Below are 6,354 nucleotides of genomic sequence, written 5' to 3'. Positions count from 1 at the left end.
ACAGCAAAATATTCCTGAAAAAAGTAGCCGTACACCAACGCTGTGTGCAAAAAATCCCAGTGGGATGCAAGTCAAACAACAACCACAAAAACTTAGATTAAGGCCATCAGTTTAACTCCGTACTACAACAAAACAAACATGTCCAAACCTAAAAACGTTTTCCAAATCACCAAAAAATAAAGCCATAATTGCAGCGTAACAGTGATCACAGGGACTGTGACCGAATTTTTACAATTAACTACATAAATAACATGTAACACCAAATCCTAGAGCCATAGTTGGCTGCATGAGTTACTCCACAACAACAGATGCACCGGTCTGAGTATCAAATTACTCAATGTACCTTTAAGATCAGCACGCTAAATCAAAATACAGATAATACTTTGCAGCGTCATCCGGAGCGAAACATTTTATTTTATGTTACGCCAATGAATAGCAGTGGCAGCTAGGGGTGTACAACTCCTCGAGAGCAGTTTTGAGAGAAGATCTCATTGGTAGCGATTCAAGTTGCAGTTTATTGGCAATAGCATTCCAGACGCTGGGGGCATCAATAGCAAAGGCCCTTCCTACGGCAATAGGGAATGTGAAGCTGGTAAATGAGCGAAGACCTGAGGTCAAATTTGTTATTTGAAATAGAGTGGAGATCCAGCAGGTAGTCTGTGGATTTTTTTGTAAGTACATCGTGAATAAATAAGATCTGGTGCACAAGCCGTCGAACATTAAGAGACGTTAAGTTTGACCCAATGTAGAGATCACAGTGGTGAGTCCTATATGTGCAGTTCAATGTAAATTTTAAGGCCGAGTGATAGATGGAATCAAACTTCTTCAGTACAGTACTTGGGGCTGATTTATACACGATGTCACAGTAGTCAAGTAGAGACAGTATGGTAGCTTTTATCAATTCCAAACGGAACATTGGGGGGAAGCAGTGCTTGTGTCGATACAGAAAACCAATTTTTATTTTTGTCTTTTTACCAATATAATCAATGTGATCTTCAAAATTCAGTTTTGAATCCAGGATGACCCCAAGATACTTATAGATCTTGACTTGCTCTATTTTATAATTATTTAAGGAATGTAATTGGGGAAACATGACTTCCTGCTTCAGTCCTGGTGAGAAGCATAGCACCTTGGTTTTGTAGGTATTCAGGACTAGTTTAAGAGCAACTAGCTGATGTTGTAGTTTGTTGAAATCACCCTGTAGCTTAGCAATCACGTCATCCGGAGAGCGGCCAGCAGTAATCACTATTGTGTCATCTGCAAAAAGATTTACCCTGGAATGATCCAGGTCAGTGCCCAAGTCATTGACATAAAGAGAGAAGAAAAGGGGGCCGAGGATGGAACCCTGTGGAACCCCTTTTGTTATCTTAACACTGTTTGACCTCCAACCATCTGTGAATACAGTTTGGGTGCGAGAAAAGAGGTAATTTTGTAACCATTTTACTGTGTTTTCGGAAAAACCGAGGCAACTTAATTTACTAAGCAGGGTGTTGTGGTCTACTGTATCAAAAGCTTTGGACAGGTCTAGAAAAAGACAGGTACAGTACTGCTTATTATCAAGGCTACTGTAAATGTGATTCAGAGAGTCTAATGCAGCAGATGTGGTGCTGTATTTTTTTCCGAACCCAGATTGTTTCAGATGTAGTAGATAGTTGGTGGACAGGAAACTGCTAATTTGGTAGGTCAATAATTTTTCAAAAATTTTCATCAATGGGGACAAAATTGAGATAGGTCAGTAGTTATTTGGATCATCTTTAGGGCCCCCTTTGTGAAGTGGACGGACATAGGAATGTTTCCATTCTAGAGGAACTGATGCTTCTTTGATGGACAGGTTGAAAATATGGGCTATATGTTTGTATATTAGGTGACCAACAGTTAGTAGAGCAAAGACGGGAATACTATCTGCTCCGGAAGAGGAAGACCCTTTGAGGTAAGACAGTTGTTTCAGAACATTACTTTCGTGGATTGTCTGGAAACTAAATTCGTTTAATGTTTGGACAGGGGTGTAGGAATTTGCATGAGCAGAGGTGACTCCCAATACATTATAAAAAAAGATTACCAGCTTCAGAAAAATGAAGGTTAAAATTGTCAACTATTTTTTTGGGATCTGAAAAATATTCCCCATTTCGGTTAAGCTCAACGGGCAGATTGTCTGTTTTGGATGCCTTTTCGATATATTTGTTTTCAAGAAAATCCTGGCATTTCCATGTGATTCCAGGAGAGTGGAGGAAAAGTAGGCATTTTTTGCATGCCGTATTTTTTTGACGTATCTATTCCTTAAAATCCTGTATTCTAGCCAGTCATTGACCAAATTACTTTTCTCAGCACATGCCCAAGCCTTGTCCCTAGTTTTCATTAGCTTTGTAATCAAATGATCAAACCATGGTGGGCGGTTGCATTTAGTTTTAAATCTAACCAACGGAGCATGTTTGTTAAGAATTTGGAGAAACGTGTACCTGAAAGTCTCCCAAGCCGTAATCAGGTTGGGGATATCACAGACCTTGTCAATATCCGAGTGAAGCACATCATTAGCAAATGCCTGAGTGCTGAAGTGTCTCATAGAGTGCTTCTCAACCAATTTAGGGGGGCTTTGGGTCTGGCTGATGATCTCACTCCAAAAATGAAGGAGTGATCACTAAGGTTATTACCCAGAACACCAGTCAGTGTGAAATTGTGAGGGGCATATGTCAATAGGACGTCAAGCAGAGTTGACTGTCCCGAATATTTTAGGTTGGGTCTTGTGGGGACATTTATTAATTGAAACAGATTAAATTCATCTGCAAAATGTGTGGCCACGGCCGGCGGGTTTAGCCAATTCCAATTTAGATCACCCACTAAAACTATTTCACCTTTAGGGAGGTGCCCAAAAAGCTCTCTCAGTGCAGACGCAGCTTCAACATCCTTCCCACTAGGCGGTCGATAGCAGCACACTACCAATATCTGTTGATTATTTGGGAGCGTTATTTTGAGAGCGAGACCTTCAAAGCAACATTTTTTAAACAAGGAGTGAGCTAGTGAACAAGCTCCTCAGCCGCCACCATTTCAGTCTCCGACCGCCAGCGCTTCCTCTGCGTCTTCGCCATCAACAACTCCAAGTCCTTCGAGGACATCCACCAGTACAGGTGGGTCGGTGTGTGTGTGTGTCGGACTTAACGCATCCACAAGTACAGGTGGATGTGTGTCGGACTTAGTGCATCCACAAGTACAGGTGGGTCAGTGTGTGAGTGTGTCGGACTTAGTGCATCCACAAGTACAGGTGTGTGTGTCGGACTTAGTGCATCCACAAGTACAGGTGTGTGTGTGTGTGTGTCAGACTTAGTGTATCCACAAGTACAGGTGGATCGGTGTGTGTGTGTGTCGGACTTAGTGCATCCACAAGTACAGGTGTGTGTGTGTGTCGGACTTAGTGCATCCACAAGTACAAGTGTGTGTGTGTGTCGGACTTAGTGCACCCACAAGTACAGGTGTGTGTGTGTGTCGGACTTAGTGCATCCACCAGTACAGTGGGTCGGTGTGTGTGTCGGACTTAGTGCATCCACCAGTACAGTGGGTCGGTGTGTGTGTGTGTGTGTCGGACTTAGTGCATCCACAAGTACAGGTGTGTGTGTCGGACTTAGTCCATCCACAAGTACAGGTGTGTGTGTGTCGGACTTAGTGCATCCACAAGTACAGGTGGGTCGGTGTGTGTGTGTGTCGGACTTAGTTCATCCACCAGTACAGATGGGTCGGTGTGTGTGTGTCGGACTTAACGCATCCACAAGTACAGGTGTGTGTGTGTGTGTGTTGGACTTAGTGCATCCACAAGTACAGGTGGGTGTGTGTGTGTTGGCTTAGTGCATCCACAAGTACAGGTGTGTGTGTGTCGGCTTAGTGCATCCACAAGTACAGGTGTGTGTGTGTCGGACTTAGTGCATCCACAAGTACAGGTGTGTGTGTGTGTGTCGGACTTAGTGCATTCACAAGTACAGGTGTGTGTGTCGGACTTAGTGCATCCACAAGTACAGGTGTGTGTGTCGGACTTAGTGCATCCACAAATACACGTGGGTGTGTGTGTGTCAGCGGTGGGTGGCTTACTGCAGCTACCATATCATGCGTCTTGTGCTGGAAGAAATAAAGCCTCCAGTTAAATTTTTGACTTGTTACACTGGTCTACAGCCAAAATGCTTTCGAGAAATAAACATGTAGTCCAACTTTACTAATTCTGTGTCACTGAGCTGTCCACTTGACACCACCTGAAGAAGGAGACTTGTGTTGCCTCCTAAACGTCGTGATTTAATTGTTTTCTTTTGTTTTATTTTATTTTTCCTCCGTGACTCCACCGTACAAATTCTCAACATTGTTTCGTGAGGAGTCGACTCCTTTTTAATCGCATTAAGAATCGACTCCCATTGACTTGCACGGGGAATCGGATTGTTGAGTTGTGTTAGAAATCGATTGCTCATTGAATTGCATGAGGAATCGACTTAGGGTCTGAATCAATTCCTTGTCGACTTGTGTTTGGAACCGGTTCGTCGTGTGGAGTTGGATCCGGGTCCGGGGGGTTCAGCATTGCCTGGTGAGTTTACACTCAACACTCACCACTACTCACCACTAGTACACTCACCACTACTCACCACTACTCACCACTCACCACTAGTACACTCACCACTAGTACACTCACCACTACTCACCACTAGTACACTCACCACTCACCACTAGTACACTCACCACTAGTACACTCACCACTACTCACCACTAGTACACTCACCACTAGTACACTCACCACTACTCACCACTAGTACACTCACCACTAGTACACTCACCACTACTCACCACTCACCACTACTCACCCCTAGTACACTCACCACTACTCACCACTAGTACATTCACCACTACTCACCACTAGTACACTCACCACTCACCACTAGTACACTCACCACTACTCACCACTAGTACACTCACCACTACTCACCACTCACCACTAGTACACTCACCACTACTCACCATTCACCACCAGTCACCACTAGTACACTCACCACTGGTACACTCACCACTGCTCACCACTCACCACTACTCACCACTACTCACCACTAGTACACTCACCACTAGTACACTCACCACTAGTACACTCACCACTCACCACTAGTACACTCACCACTACTCACCACTAGTACACTCACCACTCCCCCACTCCCCCTCCCTCCCCCCCAGGACGAGGGACTTTGTCACCACCATGGCCAACACGGCCTTCCTGTCTCACGCTCCGCGCCCTGTCCCTGATGCTGCCCCTGCTGCTGTCCCTGCTGCTGTCCCTGCTGCCCCTGCTGCTGTCCCTGCTGCTGCTGCCCCTGCTGCTGTTGCTGCCTCTGCTGTCCCTGCTGCTGTCCCTGCTGCTGCTGTCCCTGCTGCTGTCCCTGCTGCTGTCCCTACTGCCCCTGCTGTCCCTGCTGCTGCTGTCCCTGCTGTCCCTGCTGCTGCTGTCCCTGCTGCTGCTGTCCCTGCTGCTGCTCCTGCTGCTGCCGCACTGCCGCTTGGCTCCCCGCTGTGCCGCTGGTGGCTCGGCTTCCTGGGCGCTCTCAGACGCTGCTGCTGCTGCACCACCAACACCACCGCCGCTGGCTGTGGTGTTGGTGGTGGTGGGGGTGGTGTTGGTGGTGTTGGTGGGGGTGGTGGTGGTGTTGGTGGTGGTGGTGTTGTCGGTGGTGGTGGAGGTGGTGGTGTTGGTGGTGGTGGTTGGTGGTGGTGGGGGTAGTGGTGGTGTTGGTGGTGGTGGCGTTGGTGGGGGTGGTGGCCGTAGTGTTGGTGGTGGTGGGGGTGGTGTTGGTGGTGGTGGCGGTGGTGGTGGTGGTGGTGGTGGCGGTGGTGTTGGTGGTGGTGGTGTTGTTGTTTGGCCGGATTGAGGGGGCTAAGCGGGCGCGGCACGGGCTAGAGAAGAGATGGAGTGATGTGGTACAGGAGGACGTGGAGCTGAGTGGACTTGCCGATGACTGGTACCAGCGGTGTCAAGATCGGCCTCTGTGGAGGAGGCTCGTGAAGGATGCTACTGGGCAGTTGGAGGCAGTCGCCCTCCAACAACAACGGAGGGCGGAGGAGCGACGCTCACAACAGCGAGCGGAGCGCCGGGTGGCTAAAGCACAGCAGGTTGGCACAGTAGGGGGCACAGGTGGTGCATCAGCCAGTCATCTCAGTCAGTCGACCCGTGGCACCTGGGTCTGCCCCGTGACCTCCTGCCAGCGGGCGTTCGACACTTCACGTGGCCTCAGGGTGCACATAGCCTGGCACAAGCGTCGTGGTGACGTCACCGCCACTTAGTGGCGAATGGCGGTTGTTGTTGTTGTTGGTGGTGGTGGGGGTGGTGTTGGTAGTGGTGGTGTT

This window comes from Petromyzon marinus, unplaced genomic scaffold (genome assembly GCF_048934315.1).
Source record: "Petromyzon marinus isolate PM22_M1 ecotype Great Lakes invasive population unplaced genomic scaffold, UKy_Petmar_22M1.pri1.0 PM_G_Scaffold_9, whole genome shotgun sequence".
In the NCBI taxonomy this organism is placed as follows: Eukaryota; Metazoa; Chordata; class Hyperoartia; order Petromyzontiformes; family Petromyzontidae; genus Petromyzon; species Petromyzon marinus.
The sequence above is the reverse complement of the archived record's forward strand: the minus strand, read 5'-3'. Positions refer to the sequence as shown.